The 24,465-nt window shown below is 42.5% G+C and overlaps 2 long non-coding RNA genes across 2 annotated transcripts in view; both read right to left on the reverse strand.

Annotated features, from left to right (window-relative positions):
- Positions 1-310: 310 nt before the first annotated feature.
- Positions 311-12,968, reverse strand: LOC132664527 (uncharacterized). Its single transcript, XR_009603749.3, has 3 exons — positions 12,832-12,968; positions 5,068-5,212; positions 311-1,730 (listed from the first exon to the last, which is right to left on the reverse strand). It is a non-coding gene; the product is annotated as an uncharacterized LOC132664527 (long non-coding RNA).
- Positions 12,969-16,860: 3,892 nt separating this feature from the next.
- Positions 16,861-24,465, reverse strand: part of LOC132664525 (uncharacterized) — a 72,007-nt gene continuing 64,402 nt past the window's right edge. Inside the window, exon 4 of the long non-coding RNA XR_009603745.3 lies at positions 16,861-18,180. This is a non-coding gene — a long non-coding RNA (uncharacterized LOC132664525). The remainder of the gene's footprint in view (positions 18,181-24,465) is intronic.

Raw genomic sequence — 24,465 nt, forward strand, 5'->3', positions numbered from 1 at the left:
TTTTTTTCTGCTCATTTCAATTAAATTCAATAAATACATATTCAGCAACCTCTATTTGTCAATTGGGGAATTATACAACTTTTTTAAATGTTGAGAAGATTATAGGGGAAAACAAATTATGGGTGAAAAAAGTTAATCCTAATTTAGTTTATCTTTGTTTATAGGTTTATAACCTACTTTGAAATTCTTTTTTGAAATGAGGCAGGAAAAAATAAACAAAAACTAAATAAAAAGGTCAAAAAATAAAGTATTAACATTCTATCTTTCTTTACCACTAGGAATTATCATTCATAAAGGTAACTTTTTTAACTCACCGTTTTTATCTAATAAAAGTAGAAGCCAGACTTTTCCCTTTACTTGGAAAAATCCCACTTACAACCTGAGTAAATACCACTATGAATGTGAACAGACAATGTAAGTGTGCATTTTCTCTTTCTTTTATTTTTTGTTAATAATAACAACCATAAGGTTAAATGAATATTGTGTGCCTGACACCAGGTTAATATTTTTCACAGGTTGTTATTTAATCCTCAGAACCCCCTGGGAAGCAGATATAATTCATCCCATTTCAGAGATGAGAAAACTGAGGCTCAGAGAGGACAGTCCTGTAACTAGGAAGAGGTTGAGCTGGGATTTTCACATATTTGACAAAAGACTGTGCTCTCACGTATGACATTTTCTTGCCTTCGAAGGATAAATATAGGTCATAGACTGCTCGGGGAAGACAAGTACTCTGCCCTTTCTAACCAGCACTACCACTCGATAGCAGCTCTCGGTTAAAAATGACCCTCATGGATGGGGATCCACATTCCTAACATGAATTCATACAAAAGCACCCAGATTTCACAAGAGGAAATGATGAGGCATTTTTCTGAGGTGTTGAAATTTTTCTCTTCGTCAGTCACCAATTAAAAAAAAAAAAAAAAAACTCTGAAAATTCCTCAAAGGTAAAAGGTAGCCTTTCTTCTCCTGAAGTTCTGATATGGTCCCAAAAGGAAATAGAAGCTTGCATAACTCAGGCCCCAGTGATCCTTCTTTCATTCTTATTAACTGCAATCTTTGCCACATTCTTCTCTGCTAATTAGTTAAATGCTTAAGCTCCTGAGTCACTGGGCTGGTCGACTGGTTACAGCTTGTTCTAGCTTTTCCACCCTCCAATGGAACTTGCAAAGAATTAGGCACTCCAAAGATTCCACATTCATGTAGCGAAAACAGCCAACAATGGAATCAATCACCTTCGAGAGGGATGGGCAAGCAAGCATGAGCATTAAAGGTCCACTAATGCTGAGTCAAGGCCTTCAGATGCATTGCCAATGGGAAGAAGAGAGAAGAATTCTGTTTATTCATTTTAAATGTATGCATTCTTTCCTCCAAAGATCCGGATTTCACACTGGTCCTCTTGTCCCTGTTACATTCAGGAGCACAGTCGTATTTGGCCTGCTTCTTGAGAATGCAGGTGAGCTTTTCTCCAACCGTGATGGAGCCAGACTCGAGGTTAGCTTTCCTGTGTGGTGGCTAATGGAGGATCTGAGATGCCAGAAGTTTGTCAAAGCTGCATGAGAGAGTGTCAACCACGCACTCCTTGAGGCGTGACGTGACTTTAGCCATAAGCATATACAGGAGGTGGGAAACTTTTGCCTCCTGTAGAAAAGTCCTGTCTTCAGCATAGATTATTTCAATCCACACAACTCAGTACCATGCAGGGCTCCCAGTATGTGTTCCGTTAACAACTGTCGTACAAACCACAGGAAAAAAAGCTTGGAGTAGCAGTCCTAGCCGTATCTTTTGACATAAACTCCTTAGTATAAATACGTAACCTTGCACTCACCGATCAGCTCCAAAACACTTTTCCAAAGCTTGCCTCCCCACTTACTCATCAGTGTAGCCACCAGAATGTCCATTGCTCCCCAGAAGCTGTATTCTCTTGTGCCTAATTTACATTCTCCATCCTTCCCATGCTGCCATTTTCTTCCTAAACACCCAAACCTGATTGTGTCATGCACACACACACACACACACACACACACACACACACATTGGCACAGATCTCCATTCTTCTGTGTAGAATGGAGTCCAAACCCGTTAACGTGGTATATAAAACCCTTCTCAATCCAACTCTGACCTGTTCGCCAGCATCATTTCCACTCTCCCCTTCTTCATCTTCTCCCTTCCCTGATGTCACCACAAAATCATCCCACATTCCTCACCGATTCTAAAAGATCCCAAGCCCACGCTCAATACTTTTGTGTGCGGCTACTTCTCCACGAGGGGTGGATTTCCTCTATATCTACCAGGTAAATTCTTTCTTCCCCTCCATGAGCTAGTTCAAATATGCTGCTCTATGAAGCCCATTCTAAAGGCCCCAGATGAAGTTAGTGATACCCTTTCCTGTGAGCAAACCAAGAGAAAGCTGCTTTACTCGTGCACATATCTGACTGCATGATAATAGCTCGCCTGCCTACCTCACCATGAGAGTATGTATTTCTAGAAGGCAGGGATCATTTTCTAATTATTTCTGATTCCTCAGTACCTAGCACAATGTGTATCACCTAAGAGTTGCTTAGTACATATTTGTAGATTAAATAAGTGCCACAGTCATTTGGCATTTGGTAGGCAATGTTGGCAGTCTTGGAAAGGATCCTTTGTGATCAGGTAGTCAGGCTACCCTGCATTGTCTATTAGAAGCCCCATCATCAGCTTTGAGAATGTCCTTCTCTCCCTGTGAATATACTGGTCTGGCAGAGACAGTGAGAACGTAGGGCGCATAAAACAGGAGGTGTTAGCTCCAGGATTCACTGGCACCTTACATGTGCTCAGGACAGTAGAGGACGTTAATGGTATGCTATTATGAGCTGAAGTGATCACCTGGCTTCCTGTGCACGGTAGATCTAAGAAAAGTGCTCTGCAAATCATATGTCCTCACTAAAGATCAAGGAGAATGAACTCCATAAATCAAAACTATAGAATATCAAGGCCAAAGGACCCCAATATCAACCATTCTATTGTAGAAACAAGAAAATTGAGACCCTGAGAGGGAAAGAAACAGGAACATGAATACAGTAAATTGGCAAATAGACCACAGATGAGGTCAAGGAAAGGTAATGTCTGTTTAAGGTGCTAGTTTTTCTCTGTTTGCCCCGGAAACACTAAACCACTCTGCTCTGCAGTGCACTCCAGATCCCCTTGTAGGCCAGAACCGATCTGGGAAGCTGCCATAGACCTTGGCAGCTTTCACCGTGCTTGTAGAACATTGACATTTTTGTTAGGGGTGACTAAGAGAGAAGATTTGCCTTGGTTAGAAATTAGTCAGATGGCATTTCCTTAGGCTTTGCTTTCATTTCTCAGTGAAAGGTTGAAATGCATGAAGCGTTGGTTTTCCTGTCAGATTATTTCATTAACGATCTGTAGTTATTGCATAATTTCCAGAAGCCTAGGGCAAGAGAACTTGATAATGAAGAATGCCCCCAAACACCAGGAGACAGACGCCAGGCAGGCATTGACTGGGGGGCCTCAGGAGAGCTCATTACACGTCCTGGATCTTGACTTTCTCACTTGTAAAACAAAAGGTTTTGACCAGGTGAGCTCTGGTTCCCATTCCTATGCCAAGAATCTTTAAGGCTTCCAAGGCCATTCAGGAATTGTCATTTCTCTCTTGCTCTGTGACTGGCGTTGAGAAGTGAATCATAACAAGGACTTCATTCCTGTCATCACAGAGCTTCCAGTCTCGTAGGGAGCACCAGAAAACATAGGTTAAAGGTTATTGTGAGTGTAGTGAAGGAAATAATGAGGTATTGGATTACATGTGAGAGGGAATTACACAACAGGGGCCGGGGGAGGGTCCTCAGTTTAGACCCAGGATCAGGAGCATCTTCCTTAGGAGGGGGCTTCGAAGCTGAGACTTAAAGCCATCAATTAAAAAAATCGTAATAAGGCTTGAGCCTTCCAGGCAGGGGGAACAGAACGTCTAAGAGGCTGAGGTGGAGAAGAGGTTGGTCAGTTTGAAAACCTGAAAGGGGACAGGTGTGCCCAGAACACAGTGAGTGAGGAGACAGGAGGGGGTGTACACGATGAGGTGAAAAAGAGAGGAAGCATGAAAGGTCCAAATCTAGGTTTCAGTATCACTCTAAGGGTGATCATTAATTAGGCAGAAAGGTAACACAATTTGATGTTCCATTTTTCTGATGGCTGTTTGGGGGACAACCTGACTGGGGCCGGCGCAGAAGGAGGCCATGGGAATAGACCTGGTAAAAGGTAATGGTGGTAGGGATGAGGTAGCGAGACGTAGACGGCTGATACTAATATTTTGGAGAAGGCGTTGAGCGACCTCTTGATGGATTAGTATTTGGCTAATCACTTATGAGGGGCACCACTGAGTCGGGAGGGGTAGGATGAGTGTACCAAAGCAAAGATGACCTGGTCCCAGGTCCAGACCCTTAGGAAGTTACAGTTCACATTATTGTCAGCGAGTGTGGGTGAGCAAGTTATGATAGCGATGATACGTCCTTTTGCTTTCACAACACAGAAGGAGAGAGGCATCCACGACCGAGGAGGAATAAAAAGAGGTGTGCCAAAGGAGTAGGGCTGTGAGCTGGGCCATGGAAGCAGGGTCTGGTTTAACAAGCAGACAAGGGAGAGAAATCATTCAGAGGAGCAAGAGTAGAGCCAGTTATGGTGTGAAGGCACGTGCTGCGACTCAGGAACCTTGAGCAGCTCAGTCTAACTGAGGAAGACTGGGGCCAAAGCACAGTGTTAGGCAGACAAGGTTGGAAGTGTAAGCCGAGGTCAGATTCAGGCGGGTCTGAAGCCTTACGGAAGGTCTGCACTCCTGCAGAATTTCAGAGTGATAGTATTCATTCTAAAATAGGAATGATCATTTTGGGGGTGAGATCTATTTAGGGGTAAGATGAGCCTCGTCACTGAGTTTACAAGTTACTCTGAAACTCTGTTATGCAGGCATGTGGGGGAAGCCGGCACATGACCCCTTTTTCCAGGTTTGTGCTCTGAACCAATGGAGCAACCAAACAAAAAAAGTACCATTAATACCAAACACTTTTATAGCTCACTTACCTTGTGAAGGCACTGTTCTGAATACTTTACGCATATTAACTCATTAAATCCTTCCAGTTCTAGTTTGGCAAGTACAGAGTAGGGATTTGAACCTCGACTGTTTGAGGCTGTTGCCTACATTCTCATCCATAATGTCTTTCTGCCTCTGGAGGAATGAAAGATGAAAATATTACCTTTACATAGAAAGCACCACTCTGGGAAATGGGCTTATATCAGGCACGTGGGCCTCCTCATCTAAAGCCCAGAAGCAGACAGGGGTATCCATCAGGCATAGACAGTGCTATAATATCCCAGGCTTCAGCCAGAATGATTGCATAAATGTCCCTGCATGTCCAAGAATGGTGGCAAATGTGTGTGCTCTGTGAGCAAGCCAAATCTGGACAAGGGAGGGAAGGTACTGAAGGATCCAGGTTACAGGGGCCTGGGTTTTCCTTGCAGACTCACAAGTCACATTAAGGGCTCCTGCTCCAGAGAGAAATGAGAGGTGGGGGGACAGAGGTCAGCAGTGTTAGCATGGTGGAACTTCTTTGCCATAGAAGGAAACACCAAGGGCACAGAAAAAGGGCTCCCTCCCCAACACCTAATATCTAGCAAGGTTGGTTTTACTTAGAATGATATATTATTACATGTAATAGAATATAATATACTTAGCACTAAAATTGTGTTGAAGGAAAATCAACAATATGCTGTATTTAGTCAGTGGACAACTATTTATTTGCCTACCATATGTCCAGCATTATATTTAGAGCCATTGTTAAAAATATCCATGATATTTTATGCCATCAAAGTACAGATTTCCCCACTGCACTGACTACTGTACAATTCCCAATAAACAAATTTATTTTACCTAGAGATAATTTTGACTTCTTTCTGTTGTGGTGTATTTATCAAAAAATCAAGGCATCAATGGAAATAACGATTCAGACCATAGAAGCCGTAGGCTTATCAAATGTTAAAATCAGTACATTCCAAAGATGCCAGCCCCATGCTTTGATGTTGTGTGTGATAGCTATCATACTATTAGTGGTTAAAATCCTTTGTAACTGGGGAGATAAACTATTTCTTTACTAAAGTGTGGAGACCTAAAAACTAGAATGGATCGCCCACAATGAGCTGGCACTAAGTGTACTAACATCAGCTTGAGACACTGTAAGATAGTTCACAAATTTACTTAAAATTAAGAAAAGAAGATTGGGTAATGTTGGATGGCTGACAGTGGGAACATTAGGGTTACACAATACTAGCATATCATTACATGATCATTTGTGATAAACAAAAAAGGAAAGTTTATACATGAGGAACTTATAAAACGATGGCAGATCACCAGAGAGGTCCTTGTCTCTTGCTTCCCTTATTGACGAAGGAATAATCAAGCATCAGTTAAGCCTCCTTTCAGGTGTAAAAAAATAGCATTAAGGCATGGCTCTGGGTCTCATGCTCGCTTGAATCTTTGCTGTCACTTGAGGTGAGAGATCACTGTAAGAAGCTGATGTGGGGAAAGAGGGAGGCATCGCAGCTCAATGCAAATGGTGAGCAGGGAGAACCCGCTGAATTAGTCAGGCTGTTCTGTCACCTCCTAAACTTGTGTGAGCCTGGGCAAGTCATTTCAGCTTGGTGCGTGTCAGTTCCCTCATCTGTAAACTAAGAGAAGTTGGTCCAAAGCATCTGAGTCCCTTGCAGTTTGAACATACTAGCACCTTAGGCACAGTTTCTAGAAGCTGAACTCACACCTCCGTCAACTCCCTGTATAATATGACTTTAAAAAAAAAAAAAAAGCAACTCTGGTTTGACTGTACAAGTTATCATTCACTCTTCTCAAAGCCACTGTGGGCATCAGTATGATAAACACCCAGTATTAGTAGCATCAGTTATTAATAGAATGAAGTGTTTTCTGACACACACACACCCAGGCTATTAGAGAGTCATCTTAATGGTACCTCAGTGTGGAGGAAAGGGCAGAAAACACATTTGTTTCCTATCTTGGACGTTACTGAACCACACTCCATATAATTCAATATAATTAAGTCAGCAAATTAATACACCTATAATTGGCCAGTGTCAATTTCTCCCAGCCACAGCAAAAGTCAGATATACGTTTTCAGAATCTGTCCTGTTATTTTCCATAGAATCTATTAAACTAAATATCCAATAAACTGTATGGATTAAGATGGAAATATCCAGTGCGATCGTCTAAAATATGCTACAGTAGAAAACATTTGATGTTAAGGAAACTTTAGGCCTTGTTGTACAGATTCTTTCTCCTTTGTGGTTGAAATTCTAATCTGCCACTTCCTCTTACGAAGATCAGGAAGTTACAAAGAAAGATGCCAGAAAGGTAACCTTATACCTCCACAGTAAAGAATCAAAGGAAATTAAATAATGTACAAAGATAAATAAATCTCTGGTGTCATAAATCCTACCACTTAGACTTGAAGACTGGGCGACTCTGGGATACAGCTAAAAATAGGTCATTAATCCTAATTAATATTGATTACAAAGAGATTAGAAACACAGAGGCCACCCAAATGGGGACTATTAGGTTCTTATACAAGCAGTCCTCAAGCAGGTAACATTTGGCACAAAGGAATTAACAAATATTCCTTGTGCTCTAGCAGCTGAGGGAAGTGTGACAACAGAGGGCCACTTAATGATGCTGGGAAGAAGTATGGATTCACTTTTCTAGAATAGGGGGTATTCTTTTTTTTAAATGAACTACACATTAGTGTAGTTTTTAATATACTAAAAAAAGGCTGAAAATAAGCTTGTAAAGATTTCAAGCTCTGGCAATCAACCAGATTACAAGGAAGCAAGATGAAATCTGTTGGCCATACCTGACTCATAGCGGTAATACCTACCTGGCTGGGCCGTTCTGTGGATTCACTGAAAAGAGCTCTACAAAGTCCCGAGCCTGGTGCCCAGCACCGAAACCACATACAGTTCTCATTTCAAGTGGTGGGTTCAGTTACTCTTAACCAATTGTCTTATTAATGCAATTCGTATTAAAATTTCAGACAGCCTGGGGCGCCTGGGTGGCTCAGTCTGTTAAGCGTCAGACTCTTGATTTCAGATCATGAGCTCACGGTTCGTGAGCTGGAGCCCCACTTCCGGCTTTGTGCAGACAGTGAGGGGAGTGCTCGAGATTCTCTTTCTCCTCGCTCTCTGCTCCTCCCCCGCTTGTGCTGTCTCCCTCTCTGTCAATATAAATAAATAAACATTTAAAAAAATTCAGACAGCCTGGTTGGCAGAAGTCACTTAGAAGGGTGGGTGTATTTATATACATGTGCTCAGTTCCAGCTTCTTAGAGAGCAAGGTTTCTGCACAGTAAGATTCAGAGGTGGTCTAGTCTAGTCAGGCCTTCCAGCCCTGTCTGTACAATAGAATCACCTGGACCACTGATAAAGATAAGAGTGCCAGGACCTCACCTCCCATTAGTTGAATCTGTAGGGGTGAGGTGTGGGCTTCCCAGAGTACAGAACACTTCCAGGTTATTCTAAGTACAATCAAGTTTGAGAACCACAGGCATAAAGGAACCAGAGTTGCCAAGGTTGAATCTCAGTTCTGCTTTGGCAAACTTTCCATGCCTCATTTTACTGAGGTGTAAAATAAACATAATAGAGGTAACAGTGATGCCTACCTCTAAGGGTTGTTTTGAGGCTTAAACTAATTTATTTAAAGCCCTTATGACAGGTATAATTTACAATGATAGTGCATGCCTTTTGTCCCTGCATGGGTGGATGGTATATGGTGATTTAATTAAGATCTAAAATATGATATCTAAGAATTAGCCCTTATAGAATTTTATCTTAAGGTCTATTTCTACCCATGATGCTGCATCTTATAGAAGCATAATTTCAGGCACGGTAATATGACAACTTAGGCTGTGTCCATAAGCGCTTACCATTTATCAGCCACTAAGTAGACGAAAGGCAAAGAGGTGTCATAGGAAGCAGATTCAAGTATGAATTGTTGCTCTAGCATTTACTAAACATGTGATCCTGAGAAAGTTATTTTACCCAATCCAGCCTGCTTCTCTACCTGTCAGATGGGGCTAATACCTACCACTTAAGAATTATTTCAAAGAATGAATGAGATGATCAATGTGATGAGTCTGTACAGCCCCTGACACTGAATACAGGCTTAGTACATGTTGTTCTTCAACCCCACCCAAATGCCGTGGGGGTATAAGAATTAATGAGATAACTGTCTCAGGCTTCACAGTCTACTTGAGAAGATAGGAAATGGAAACAGAGACATACATATCACTATTATGTTTAAAGTCTGTGTATCAGAGACAGGCAATGATAAAGAGCTAGCATCTATTTATAGGAAGTTCCTCATGTTTATGTTCTCGGTTCCTTGATAGGGTACATTTGGGGAACTTCTGTGCATCGTTGGTCACTGTTTTGATTTGGGGTTTGGGGGTGGTTGGTTGGCTTCATCTTGTTATAGCTTTAAAAAGCAGACATGATTTGGCAGATGTTTAGAGTAGCAGGTACGCCTTGCTTTTGATGTCTTTGAGAACACAGAGTGCTTGAGCACTTGGGTGATGTCTTTCTCTAGGTTGTATTTTCTAATAGAAATGCAGTTCGTGAGCGCTTAACAGTGTCACTCCAAATTACGTAACAGGCCATTCTTCAGGAAGCAGAGTGAATCGGTGTGAGTGAAAAACAGCACACTCCACATGAATCATGTTCAACCCCACTTGATGAGGGGCAAAAGTGACTGGGGCGTTAAGAGAGAAATCTAAACTGGATTCTGCAGTCTATTTAAAACTCGTAAGTAGTCTTAAACCGAACAGTTCCGAGATAAACCGGTGACGGTAATTGGAAATGAATCATGACTGTCGATTGGAAGTAGAAATGCTGACCCAGGATTTAGGGGACATGGATTGAATTCCCATTTACATCCCTAACTAGATGTTTAATTGCGTTAAATCACTTAAGTGACACTATAATTTGCAAGGAATATTTCCACCGCCATCTCACTTGATCCTTAAATCACTCTGTGTAATATTACTCTCCCATTTTCCAGACACGTAAGTCAAAGTTGAGTTTATAAGTAATTGAGGCTTCAATCCCTACTAGTCTAAAAGCAGCACCATCTGTGGACCCCCGCTGTGTCTTGTCTCTGTAGACTGTACTCTAATATTAGCCGTAATCAGTATTAGGCAAGTAACTTTACCTGCCCGTGCCTCAGTTTCTTCATCGGTTGGCCTTGTTTACCTCACAGTGATAATATGATAAAATCTGAGTTACTAATGTAAAGGAGCTTTGAAGGCATAAAGTCCTGTGTATGCACATCATGATATTTCAGGAAGTGTGCTAGTGAATCTGGACAAGGCATGTGTATAAGTAAGCCTACCACCCCCATTGAAGTCTACGAACCAGGCACTCTGTAAGTTTTAATTATTTTCTGGTTAACGCTCTACATTGCTAAAAGCCTCTTGGAATATTCTACTTTCGTTTGCCAATTTTTTTTAACCCTACTTGGGCTGAGTCCAAACTTGAAAAATTTCATCTGCAAGTGGATTTTTTTTTTTCGACTTTCATAAAGTTCAGAGCATAAAGTACTCTTTCACGGAGAATGAAAACAAAGTTTACAGTGGAAATCATGTCATAGACAAGCCATGGGGCTCTTTGCTCCCCAGCCAGTCCTCCAGAACTGGGTGAGTGCAGGGTGGAGTCTGGCCTCAGAGACTCCCCTTTTTGGGTAGACCCACTTCACTGTACCCAGCTACTCCTAGTAAGGGTGTTGTGAACATACTGGGCTTGCAGTGAACTTACAGCACTGTTTGAAGCCTCGTCACATTTGACTACATAGTTTGAGAGGATAACTTCGCCAATCATCCAAAGGAAACATGGCTGCTTATCAAAATTGGTCTAACCAGCTGGACCAAAAAGCCTGAAACCCAGAGCTGTTAACAAGATGGAACCCGTGGGCCCATCCCAGTGGTTTTCAGTTCTAGGTAGGCTTTATTTAAACACAGCCATGAACTCTTTTAGCTACCTTCTTCCTTTAATACTTCTTTGTGAATTTGAACCAAGCGAGCCCCAGGCCACAGTGGTGAAGGAAGAGCTGCCATTACCAAGTGTATTGAAATGAAGCTTTCCCTTTCTGTTGCCCACCTCTCTCCCAGATTATGCTCCACATGTACTGTAACACCTACAGGTGATCAAATGTGCCATGGTCTCAGTTGTCTCTGTGCTTTTGGACCTGAGAGCCCCCTCCCTGAAGTGTCATCCTCACTGTCCCGTCATCACTTTCACCCTCTTTATGATTCAGAATACAGGTCAGATTCTTCCTCCTCCAAGAAGCTCCCCCTGATTCCTCAGACTGTTTCCGGGACTCCCAACGCATTCTGTGTTTGCTTGCGTCTCAGCGTTTTCTCCCCACTTCTTGTCTGTACTTTCCTGCATTCAACCAGCCGTGAACGCTTCAAACTTTCTGGGACATTCTTCTCAACAAGGTTTGGATAAAGAGTGACATGCAGACAAACCATTCAGTGTCTTCAAGGTGGAAGAAAACTGCTAGTTATGAAGTGCTTTCAGTATGCCCGTCACTTCTTGGTACTTCAAGTGACTTATCATGTCATTCCAGATATGCCATGACTGATATATTACCAATATCATCGTTTTATAAATAACAAAGAAGCTGATGCTCTGAGAGGCTATGCAGTATAAAGGGATTGTGCCAAGACCACATCAAGAGTAAGGTATTCAGAACGAAATCCGAATCCCAAGCCAGTTCTATATCATCATGCCGTTTCCCTCTCCCTTACTTCCTAGGCAGAGCACTGGTTTTGTGTTTTCAGATTTATTTTTTGGTTCACATCAAGCCAAATGAACAAGTTGCTGTGGGTGCTATGGTAGGTCACCCAGGACCGAGGCACTCATTTTCCCAGGTGCAGAGGATGTTAGCTGCTGATAGGAATTGCCGTCTTTGAAGGAAGCTACTTGGCCCTTTTGATGGATATTTTTATACCCTCTCTCTTGAGTCATCCTCTTCCATACCTGGTTGATGCAAAGGTACAAAGACAAAGCCTCCTTGCTTTCAGGAAAGATCTGCAGAGGCATCCCAGTTCCAAGGCTCTGTGGGGTGGGCTGAGACTTCCACTGAATGCAAATTGCTGTTCAGTTTCTCCCTCTGCTGTCCTGCTTCCCAAAATCTCCTACAAATATTCCTGAGGACACTACCCAGTAAGCTTCCTGCACGCAAATCTCCATCTCAGAGTGTTTCTCAGGAAACTCAAGCACAGATAGGACAATAGGAAGTCCCTGAATACAAGTGTCTAATCTTGGAAGAATTTGCAAGCAACCTTTTCACAGTGATTTAAGAATGAGAGGCACGGTTAAGAGTGGATGCTAACGTGGATGGAACTGGAGACTGTTATGCTAAGGGAAATAAGTCATACAGAGAAAGACAGATACCATATGTTTTCACTCTTATGTGGATCCTGAGAAACTTAACAGAAGACCATGGGGGAGGGGAAGGAAAAAAAAAAGTTAGAGAGGGAGGGAGCCAAACCATAGGAGACTCTTAAAAATGGAGAATAAACTGAGGGTTGATGGGGGCAGGGGGGTGGGAGGGACCGGAAAGTGGATGATGGGCATTGAGGAGGGCACCTGTTGGGATGAGCACTGGGTGTTGTATGGAAACCAATTTGACAATAAATCTCATATAAAAAAACAAAAAGAGTGGATGCTAGGGTCTCTGAGCATACTCTCTGGCCCAGGAAGTGCCATAGATCATGTAATTGCTTTCTACCATTTTGGGGTGAAATTCCAGCCCCTAAGCATCATCACTCCATGGGGTCACTGTGATTTGGTCCAGGCCATGTAACTTTCCGAAGCCTCTGTTTTTCAGGGATCTCATCCATCACAGTATGCAGCTAGCTTTTCAGGTGTGCCCTACGGTTAGAGAGGAGTCATGAGTATCAGCACCTCTGCAAAGTCAAATGGGTCCGCTCACTGAGATTGCATACCTAGTAACAATCTCTGCTTTAAGAAAAATGGAGACAACTTTCTCCATGGAGTAAGCCACTGCTATGCCTGCCAGGCAAGGTTTCAAGTAGATATATTTTTAACCTGGGCTATGCTCAGATAAAAGCAGTCAATGATAGGACTGGGAACCCGAAATCATGCCATATCCATATTGCCATTTACCCATCATACAACCCTTACTAGTCCTGACTGACACTCATCATTTCAAATGTTTTACCTCATTGTCCTGGCTTGAGTGAGGTTATATAGGAAAAAAATATGAAGAGTGTATGCCTAGAAATGGCAGAGAGTTTCACCCTAGAGAAGAAGAGAAAGCTCAGGAAAAAGACATGATGATTGTGGCTACCTTTATGGAGTTCTTGCTCTCTGCCAGGCAAATACTTATGTCATTAGGTTGTTAACCATAAAATACAACTATTGTTTTCAATTCTGCAACTTTTTTCTTCAAAAGCCACCAAACGCCTTGGCCATTTGCTATTCAGAAATAATATTGCTGAGCAAATCCCAAGCTTTATCTCTCAAGAGCTCTACAGAATCGGCACTGCCTCCTTCTTTCCAGTTTACAGATGATAAAAATAAGGCTTACAATGTTTATATCTTCCTCTAGGCCACACAACTGGCAAATGCCTGAGCCAAGTTTCAAATCTGGGTCTGTCAGAATCCAAAACCCTTGCTTTTAATCACTACATGTGCACATGCTGCTTACATAACATAACTTTCTTGATCTCTCTTACGGGATGGCATTTGGAAGCGAGAGGGATTGATTCGTATGTCCCTGTTGAGTAAGCCTAGGACAAATGAGAAGAAATGACACTGCAAACAGAGACTTAAAATAAGTGTGTCAGGCATGGCCCAATTCAAACTGATCACGTCCAAAGTCCAGGGACAATCAGACCTAGCCGGTTACAGATACTCACAAAATGTGAGCAGAAATATGTTTTACTTCTGTTGGCTTCTTTCTCAGGGTTGGACAGAGATGACTACAAGAACATCTAGGCTTAAAACCTATCAGTTTAGCAACCAGCAGAAATAATATCTGCCCTTTGTTAATGGCTGTACAAAAAAATTCCAAGAACTGCTCTGAATAGGCTGGCTTCCATTATGTGGCCACCTCTAAACCAATCACTATGAGTATGAGATGCTTTAAAGTTATCATCCAGGACTGGTTAATGTGTTGACTCTGGAGCTGGGTGGTAAGCTGGGGGAAGCTAGCATCAGCTCCTTCCAAATTAAGTGGACTGAGACAAGGGAAGGGGATATTTTCTCCAGGAGGGGTTACCAAAAGGGGCCGGGTGGGACATCCTAGGAAGGCAAAAGCAGCAGACAACTTTCGCAATGAGGAGTAGACTTTTACACCTTGAGGCACACTTTGTTGGAGCCCTACTCACGTCTCCTCAACTCTTAAGATGTCTGTGCGCACCAACTCAACCAGCTGCCAGTGCAATGCTCTTTTGCTACAAGGCTGAAGATTGTTCTGAAATTCCAGCCTGTCCCTGGCCTGGCAATTAATTCCTCTCGATGGCAGATACAAGCAATAATTGCGCAACCTGGTGGATAAATACCCCAGCTACCTCATCCCTCATGTTAGGTAATTCTGAGGTTCCTAGGGTTTCTGAGCAGGATTAAACCCCAATAATCTAAAGCTATCATTTAATTAAAAACATACTCTATCCTCATTTCCCTGTAAGTCCCAAATGTCAGTTCTCCGTGCCTCTACTGTATATACTGGGATAACCTCCCAAATGAACTAATTGCGCTTGAATTCTTGTCTCATTAGGTCACAACTAATGAAATAGGCTGTTTTAGGAAGTAGCAAAATTCCCAGGAGCAGAAGTCTTTGGTCATGAATGTAAGAAAGCCTTTGGGGAGATCCAGGAATAAAATGGGTGATTGGACTGAAGGGCCAACATTTAGACCTGATTGTCCCTTGCAGTGCTAAGTTGAAGCATTACTTATTTGATTTGTGACACCTTCACCTTTACAGAAAAAGAGACATTACGTTCATGCTTTGGATTCTGGAATTTATGAATGAGATAATATATAAAGTTCTCTGGGGAGAATTTTTTTTTTCTAGAGGTGGTTAGAAAGTATGATGTTTAGCTTCTTCTTTTGTTGTACTATGTTCTCATAAAATGACCTTCTTTGTTCATTCTGTTCTTTCTCCGCTTAAGAAGGGCTCAAGGTTACAAGAACGCATTATTTCCTTGGCCCTGAATAGTTCTGAAGTTTGATACCCACCATCATCCAGGCAGAGAAAGAGCCTTCATGGGAGAACCCATAAAACACGGAACGTGCACATTTGTCATAAAGAAGGAGATAAGTGTCATCATCTATAGCTCTTTGTATCTGTTTGGACGTGTGCCCGGTACACACAAGTGTAAAAGAAGTGATTTCTCTCAAAGTAAATATATCAAAAAAAAGATGAAGAAAATAACTATTTCGCCTTTTGTGGTGTGAAAGAATGCATGTCATGGAATTTATTCTCAAGCAATGTCTTTATTTCCCCACTGGTATTTTTCTCCAGCTTACTTGTGAAAATACTAATAATAGACAAAATTTGTTGAATGTTAACTATGTGCTGGGCACTCTGAAAGCTACTTAATATAAATTATTACACAGGGTCCGCCCAATTTGTATATAAGAATGTATAGCGTCAACAATTTAAGTTCACACAACAGGAGATAATGTCTCCCTGACTCCAGTGGAATATTAGTCATTACTGTATAACAAACCATTTCAAAAGGCAATGTTTAAAATAATAAGTATTCATATTGCTCACAAGTCTACAGGTAAGCTGGGCCATTTTTCTGGGCTTAGCTGGGCTCACCCATGTATCTGTGGTCAGCCATGGGTTGGGTACACAGCTCTGCTCATCTTGTTTGGACTCATTCACATGGGCAAGGTCAATTGGCTACTTCAGGATTTCCACAGCAGAGACAACGGGGCTGTCCTCCAGCTGGTCTTCTCCCAGAAGACAGAACAGGTTTGCTTCTATATGCACACAGGTTCTAAATGTTCCTCCACTATGGGGTACTCAGAGCCAGCCCCATACTCTGAATGCTGACTTACAAGTGGGAGGTCTAGCGGGCCTCTCAGCTCCCTCAACCTATGTACTCTGCTTTCAGTAACACAACCCAAGATTGGCTTTGGTTTGTGTTTTCCTCCTTTGTTTCCTCTTCTCTTCCTTTTAAAAAGTATACCTTCTTGGGGCACCTGTGTGGCTCAGTCGGTTAAGCATCCAGCTTCAGCTCAGGTCATGATCCCACAGTTCGTGGGTTTGAGCCCCGCACTGGGCTCTGTGCTGACCGCTCAGAGCCTGGAGCCTGCTTGGGATTCTGTGTCTCCCTCTCTCTCTCTCTGCCCCTCCCCTGCTCACACTCTGTCTTTTTCTCTCTTTATCTCAAAAATTAATATTAAAAAATTAAAAGAAATAAAATAAAATTACACCTTTTTCTTTTTTATATTAAACATTGCTTATGTCTACAAAATTTTGTCATATTATTGCATTAAATTGAATATGGTCTCTCACCCATAATAAAGGACCTGAAAGAGGCTCTCATTCCTATATTCTTACAATTAAACCAAAGGGCAGGCATCTGCCTTTCTCCCTTGGTCATTTTCTCTATGAGTTCAGGCCTATCTTTCCAGTCATTTGCAAGGCTGTGGACATTGATGATTTTGTCTGGTTTGTCCATTCATCATTCAGTGGTCCTATATAGAGATACTTTTCTTTTTTTTCTTAATTTCTTTTTTAAATTTATTTATTTTTGATACAGAGGGAGAACATGAACAGGGGAGGGTCAGAGAAATAGGGAGACACAGAATCTGAAACAGGCTCCAGGCTCTGAGCTGTCAGCACAGAGCCCGACGCGGGGCTCGAACCCACGGACCGTGAGATCATGACCTGAGCCGAAGCCGGACGCTTAACCAACTGAGCCACCCAGGTGCCCCTAGAGATACTTTTCAATGCAAGGTTTTGTACCAGCTGCTTGGGACACAAAAATGGATAAAACTTTGCACTGGTCCTTAGAGAGCTTATAGGCTCCTGGGGAGGCTGTGGTTTCAGTCCCTTTCAGATAACCTCAGGCTCTTTAGGTGCATGTGTGTCTTTTGGGGTTTCTTCAGTATTCGTTTCCTATGTCCCAAGAGGACACTGGTGTAAAGACAGAAGACTGGGTAGCCTTGTGGCATCATGGGGGGCTGTCTGGTTCCCACCCTGCTTTCTTCTGCAGACTGCCTTGGCAGCACGGTGCTCTCATTCAGCCCCAGCCATCATGCTGGCATCCTCTGCCAATGGCAAATGCTGCTGTGGCCTTCAGCCTTGACGTCCACATTCTGCAGGGCCCTCCTATGGACTCCAGCCCTCTTCCAAGCTCAGGATCTCCTGGCCCTCTGGGGGCTGGTGGCAATAATGCACTGTGGCTCTCTCTAGATGGGGCACACGTAGTGTGTGAGAGATGGCCTCTGCCCCTCTGCTTCCCCACTACTCCTGTACCACAGCAGGTGGTAGCTTCATGCTGATTATGGGGCTTCTCTGAAGGGCTTGCAAACTCCCAAGGCTTTGCAGAAGGATGCAGGTAACTGAGTTTTGATGGCAAATTCTCCTAAATGATACTAGGTTTCAACACCCTCCAACATGACATTCACACCATGGCAAGGCTGAAACTCAGAGAGTCATGCTTTGCCCATTTTGTTTCCCTTTCTTCTGTGCCTAAGCCCATCTACCACCAGAGGGGCCATCTTCTTCCCACTTGTGAGGGTTTCCCTGCATCTGATCCGTTTTCTCAAGATTCTCTATAATTGGTTTCAAGAGCAGCCTTCAACTTCTGCCTCCATGGATATCATAGACCGTTTTTATTTTGTTTTCTGTTAACACAGTCAGTTCTCTGAAGACCAAAGCATTTGCTTTCATACCATTGTCTCGCTATATTCTTCAAAACAGTGTTCCGGAACTCAAAGCAGCAAAGTCCTGATGTTCAAATTGGTTCTGTTCTCACATGAAGGAAAAAAAAAAAAATGTCATTGATTGTAGAGCAGCAAAGGGAAAAGGATCTCAGGAGTTAGATGTGCAGGGTACATGGGAGTTCGTGATATTATTCTCTCCATGTTATACCTGTGTGAAATTTTCATAAGAAAACGTTTTTATTCAAGTATAATTAACATACAATGTTATATTAGTTTCAGGTATACAGTATAATGATTCAATAGTTCTATTCATTATTCACTGTTCATCACAAGTGTACTCTTAATCCCCTTGACCAATTTCACTCATCCCCCCCCCCCCACCTCCCTTCTGGCAACCATCAGTTTGTTCTTGATATTTTTTTAAATTTTTTTTAATGTTTATTTATTTTTGAGAGAGACAGAGACAGAATGAGAGTGGGTTGGGGCAGAGAGAGAGGGAGACACAGAATCCAAAGCAGGCTCCAGGCTCTGAGCTGTCAGCACAGAGCCTGACGCAGGACTTGAACTCAGGAGCTGTGAGATCATGACCTAAGCCAAAGCCAGACACTCAACCGACTGAGCCACCCAGGCGCCCCTGTTCTTGATATTTTTAAGATTCTGGTTTTTTTGTCTTATTTTTCTTTGTTTCTTTGTTTTGTTTCTTAAATTCCACATATGAGTGAAGTAAAATGGTATTTGTCCATAATTAAAAAAAAAAACTTTTAAAAGCTTAATTACCATTAAACTCATGAGGAGGTTTGATATGCCAAGATGCCTAGGAATAAACAAAGAATCCGGGAAGCAGAGTGGTGACAGTGACATGACTTACGTGAAGGTTTCCAAAAGGCTTAATGAGATTTCTTCTTTGCTCTCTCTCTCTGTTTCATCTAAATTCTAACAAAGCAAGGATGGTTTATCAAGCACAATCCAGTCAGGGAGAAGAGGGAGAGAATTGGCTGGGGGGAGGGAAAGAAAAAAAGAGAAAGAAAACCAAAACTGGACTGGTGACCAGTGTCTAGAAGACAAAACGAAGTCTTAAAAAGATTGAATGTTCTGAGGGAAAAAGAATGACACAAACTCCTCCTGTCCCCAAAGCAGAGTACAGGGTACTTGAGACACAGAGGAATATGGAGACAGCACCATGAACTACTTAATTCCTCAGAAGTTCACCGTTCCACTGGAAAGGAAGAGCTGTTACGTGGCTAACCCAGAGCCAATGTGAGAGTAGCAGAGATAGTAATAAAGCATCTTATATTTGAATATATATATTTATATATATATTCTTATATATATATTCTTATATATATTCTTATATATATATTCTTATATATATTCTTATATATATTCTTATATATTCTTATATATATATTCATATATATTCTTTCTTATGTATATATATATATACATATATATTCTTATATATATATTCTTATATATATATTTTTTTCTTACTATATATATTCCAGTCCAATACGTGGGGAAATAACATATAGATTCATTGATTCATTCACTCAGGAAATAGTATGTGTCCTACACTTTAAAAAAACATGAGGAATACAGCTGAGACCAAAATAGGCAAAAATTCCTGCCCTTATGGAGTTTACTTGCAAATGGAAGAACATGCCATCAAATGAAATAAGTAGATCCAAATATAGTGTATTAAATGGTGAAACCTGCTAAGGAAATAAATAAAACAGGTAAAAACAGGCAAGGGACCTTCCTGGAAGGAGTGTGCTATTTAAAATAAGGTTAAGGAAGGTGTCTCTGAGTCAGTGACATTTTAAGTGACCTGAAGGAAGTGAGGGACATCTGGGAGAGGCACACTCTGAGCAGAAGAACAGCAAGCACAAAGGTCTTGAGGCAGGAGCTTGCCTGACGTGTCTCAGAGACAGCCATGGTGGCCAAAATGACTGGGGAGCAATGGGGAAGAGAGTGAAGAGATAAAGCCAGAGAAATAGTAGGAGCTACATCTTATAGAGACTCATAGGCCATTGTAGGAATTTACTTTAATCAAGAAGGAAAAGCCACTGGGGTTTAAGCTAGGTGTAACGTTGTGGGACTTATATATTTTTTATTTTTTTTTAATTTTATTTTAGAGAGAGGGTGTGTGTGAGCAGGGGAGAGGAGCAGAAGGAGAGAGAGAGAGACAGAGAGAGAATCTTAAGCAGGCTCCATGCTCAGCCCACAACCCGATGCAGGGCTTGATGCCATGACCCTGGGATCATGACCCTGGGATTAAGATCTGAGCTGAAATCAAGAGTTGGACGCTCAACTGACTGAGCCACCCAGGCACCGCATTGTGAGGTTTATATTTTAAAAGAACCATTTGACTGATATGTTAGGACAGATATAAGTGAGCCAAAGGCCGAAGCAAGGGAATCGGGTATCAGGCTATTGAAATAACCCAAATAAGAGATGATGGTGGCTTGGACAAGGGTGGTGGTTCTAGAGATGGTGAAAAGTAGGTGGGTTCTAGACATATCTTGAAGACAGGACCAACAGGATTTGCTAGTGGATTAGATGTGGGGTGTGAGCAAAAGAGAGGAGCTAGGAGCTTTTGTTCTAAAGGAGGGATCAGGTTACCATCTATTGAGGTGAAGAAGGATGCAGAAGGGTAGGTTTGGGATGCAAGAAGTTGAGAGTTTGTTTTGATAAAAACATGCTTGTGTAGAGTTGTCAAGTTGGTAGTTGAATATGATTTTGTGGCAAATGCAGAGGGGACCCAGACTTGGTAATAATTTGGGAGTCATCGGCATGTACACGGTTTTAAGGCCATAGGACTGCATGGCAATGTCTATCTGGAGAAAGGTGATATTCAAAGACTGAATCCTGGAGCACACTGAGGTTTTGTGGTCGGGGAGTGAGAAGCCAAGAGCAGAGGGCATTGAGATGGAACCAGTGAAGAATATGAGGAAGGTATCCTGGAAGAAATGAGAAAATCTTTTCAATGCAGAGGGAGAGGTCAGTTGGTCAAATGCTATTAAGGTTAAGTAATTAGGAGTGATATTTGCTCCGCCAGATCTTTGGTGACATTAGTAAGAGACATTTTTATGAAGTGGTAAGAATAGGAGCCTGAATGGGGTGGTTCGAGAGAGAACAGGAGACAGATGTAAAGATAATGAGAACGAGCAACTCTTTGGAAGAGCTTTGCTAAAAAGGGAAGCAGGGAAATGTGATGGTAGCTGGGAGGAAATGTGGTATCCAGAGGAGTTTTGAAGACAGGAGGAATTATACACCACCTTCATTTGCTAATAAAAACATTTATGGAGGAGAGATAAAGAATGTTTGCTGGGGCAGTATCCTTGACTGGAGCAAGAGGGGACAGGTTCTGGTGCAAAAGTATACCAACCAGCCCGGGACATAAACACAGACATTCACGCTAACTGGGAGAAAGTATATAGTGTAGATACATACAAGGTAGAAGTGGTGGGCGGGGGGTTGGGGGGGGGAGAAAATTGTCTTCTGTTTTCTTCTACATTCCCAGTTACATAGGCAACGAGATCAAGAGATCGTTGGTCACTGTGCAAAGCTTTATGGAGTTGAGGAACTGGAATGGGAAAATTGGAAAGACAGAGCATGGCAGGGGCAGAGTGGGATGCTTGAACCTGAGATAACAGATGTCAACATCTGGGGAGGATGGAGGGACTGTAAAAGAAATAAGAGACCAGATTACTGGAAGGATTATCCTCACTGACATTGGAACAACCAGTGTATGATGTGAATAGAAATTGAGATTGTAAGAATGAGTTACAAAAAGTAAAGAATGAGGGGGGCAGGGGACGGGCATGGCTCACAGGTCCAAAGGTGCCTATACCAAGGAGAGGTAATGGATGGTATATGGAGGGGCAATGGAGGGTAATAGATGACATAAACTTTAAGGTGGTTTTCCAGAGAGGAAGGAGGGAGAAGAGTCTGGATGCCATAATGAGGTAACAGGAGGATATCCATCCTGCCTTCAGGTTAAGGGTACAGGGAGGCAAAAAAAAAAAAAAAAAAAAAAAAAAAAAAAAAAAAAATTAAAAGTGCTTTATCAGCAGACAGGATTCCCAGGAATATCTGTATTTCTGTTAGAGCAAAAGGGTGTAACAGAATTTATAAAGAAGAGGTTAAAGATTTAGGGGGTATTGCTGATGACTGACATAGAATTGCAGAAAGCACAGTGGGAGGGTCTGAGAACTGGGGAGAGGTGAAGAGGCAGCCAGATCAGATTGTATAAAGAGCTGTGTTGGGGGAATGGCGGGGGGAGAAAGGAGGACCTGGGTGTCTTGAGCTTCTTCATGTCGTGTCTGATGGAGATGAAGATCAAGGCATGATGGCCTCCAAAACATTGGTGGTAAGGCTGTGGATGTAGGGGGAGGCAGGGCGCAGGGTCTTCCCTGGAGCACCAGAACCCTAGGGCATTCCTGTCTCTCTCTTACTCATGGTGGTATGGAAAGCCAGGGAGAAATGGTGTTCGTTGAGAAGAAACCTGAGCCCCCTTTCCATTCTTGCTGATGTTTTTGCTTCGTTCCTTCATCAGTTCGTTAAACAAGCATCTATTTGGGGGCCACTGAACCCGAATAGTAGATGGCAGAATACAACAGTGAGATGAGTCAGTTTCTCCTCTCATGGAACCTTCAGAGTGTTGGGGGAAATGCCATTCGCTATTTGTAGGATGACCCGATCAGACTTGGGTTTTTCTCTTTACGATTCATCTGCCGCACGGTAGGAAATGGACTCATTTAGGACGAGGGTGAGACAGAGATACCAGGCAAGGTGTTAGTGTTACAGTCCAAATGAGAAGCAAGAGAACTGGGAGGGAAGCTACGGGGGCAGAGAGCAGTACACAGATCTTAATTATATTTGCGAGATACATAAACCACAGGACTACCTGATGAGGCAGGGGGTGGGTGAGGGAAATGGCATCAAAGGCAATTTCTACGTATTTGACCGAAGCAACCAGGTGAACAGTGATGTCATACACTGAGATTGGAAACGCCAGGGATGACCAGTTTTGGGGATGAGAATAACGAGTTAATGTGAGATATTCAAATGGAGTTAAGTACTTACCATAAAATATTAGGACCTAATATTTGTTATATATTCTACTATGTCAGGCTCATCTCCTATGTGCTTATTAACCATTTGAGTTATTAACCCTTGAGTCCCAGAACATTATAACAAGGCTGGTACTAATTCCTCCCCGTTTCACAGAAGAAGAAACTCCAGGTGATTAAATAACTCCCCCTTCCCAAGGTCACACTAACTGTCAATCATCCTAAAGCCCATGCCTTACCCACTCTTCTATACCATATCTCCAGGGGATGCTTAAACATCTGAATCGGAATATCTGACACTTCACAGATAGGGTCTGCCTGGAAATTAAAGCGTGGGCCGTAGTCAGAGACAACATGACCTAAGGAAAAAAAGTCTACACACTTAGAAGAGAAGAATTATCAAGAGTGTGAGAAACTGGGGAAACGTGGAGTCATTCCAGAATGTTAAATGGTTGAGAAACACTTGCTTTTAGAGGGGATTGTTTCTTTTCTTTTTTTTTTTTAAATGTTTGTTTTTTGAGAGAGAGAGAGACAGACAGACAGAGCACAAGCAAGGGAGGGGCAGAGAGAGAGGGAGACACACAATCTCAGGCAGGCTCCAGACCCCAAGCTGTCAGCGCAGAGCCTGACTCGGGGCTCGAACTCATGAACCATGAGATCATGACCTGAGCCGGAGTCAGACGCTTAACCAACTGAGCCACCCAGATGCCCCTAAAGGGGATCCTTTTCTTGGGCTGCCATCACGAAGTACCACAAACCGGGTGGCTTAAAACAACAGGAATGTATTTTGTCACCATTCAGGAGGCCAGAAGTCTGCAAGCAAGGCGTCAGCTGGGCTGGTTCCTCCTGGAGGCTCTGAGGGAGAATCTGTTCCACGCCCGCCTCCCAGCTTCTGGTGGCTGCCAGCAGTCCTCAGTGTTCGTTGGCTTGTAGGTTTATTACTCCAATCTCTGCCTCTATCTTAATATGACATTTGCCTCCATGGCTGTCTCTTTGTTTCCACATCTCCGTCTCCTTGTAAGGACACCATTAATTGGCTCTAGGGCCTGCCCTATTCCAGTAAGACCTCAATTTAATTACATCTGCAAAGAACCTATTTCCAAGTAAGTTCACATTCATAGATTCTGGGTAGACATGCATTTTGGGGGGACACTATTCAACCCGCTGCACGGAGGAAAGATGACATTCTTTTTTTTTTTTTAATTTTTTTTTTAAAGTTTATTTTATTTATTTTTGAGACAGAGAGAGACAGAGCATGAATGGGGGAGGGGCAGAGAGAGAGGGAGACACAGAACCGGAAGCAGGCTCCAGGCTCTGGGCCATCAGCCCAGAGCCTGATGCGGGGCTCGAACTCACGGACCGTGAGATCATGACCTGAGCTCAAGTCGGACGCTTAACCGACTGAGCCACCCAGGTGC

The sequence above is a fragment of the Panthera onca genome, chromosome F2 (assembly GCF_046562875.1).
Source record: "Panthera onca isolate mPanOnc1 chromosome F2, mPanOnc1 haplotype 2, whole genome shotgun sequence".
In the NCBI taxonomy this organism is placed as follows: Eukaryota; Metazoa; Chordata; class Mammalia; order Carnivora; family Felidae; genus Panthera; species Panthera onca.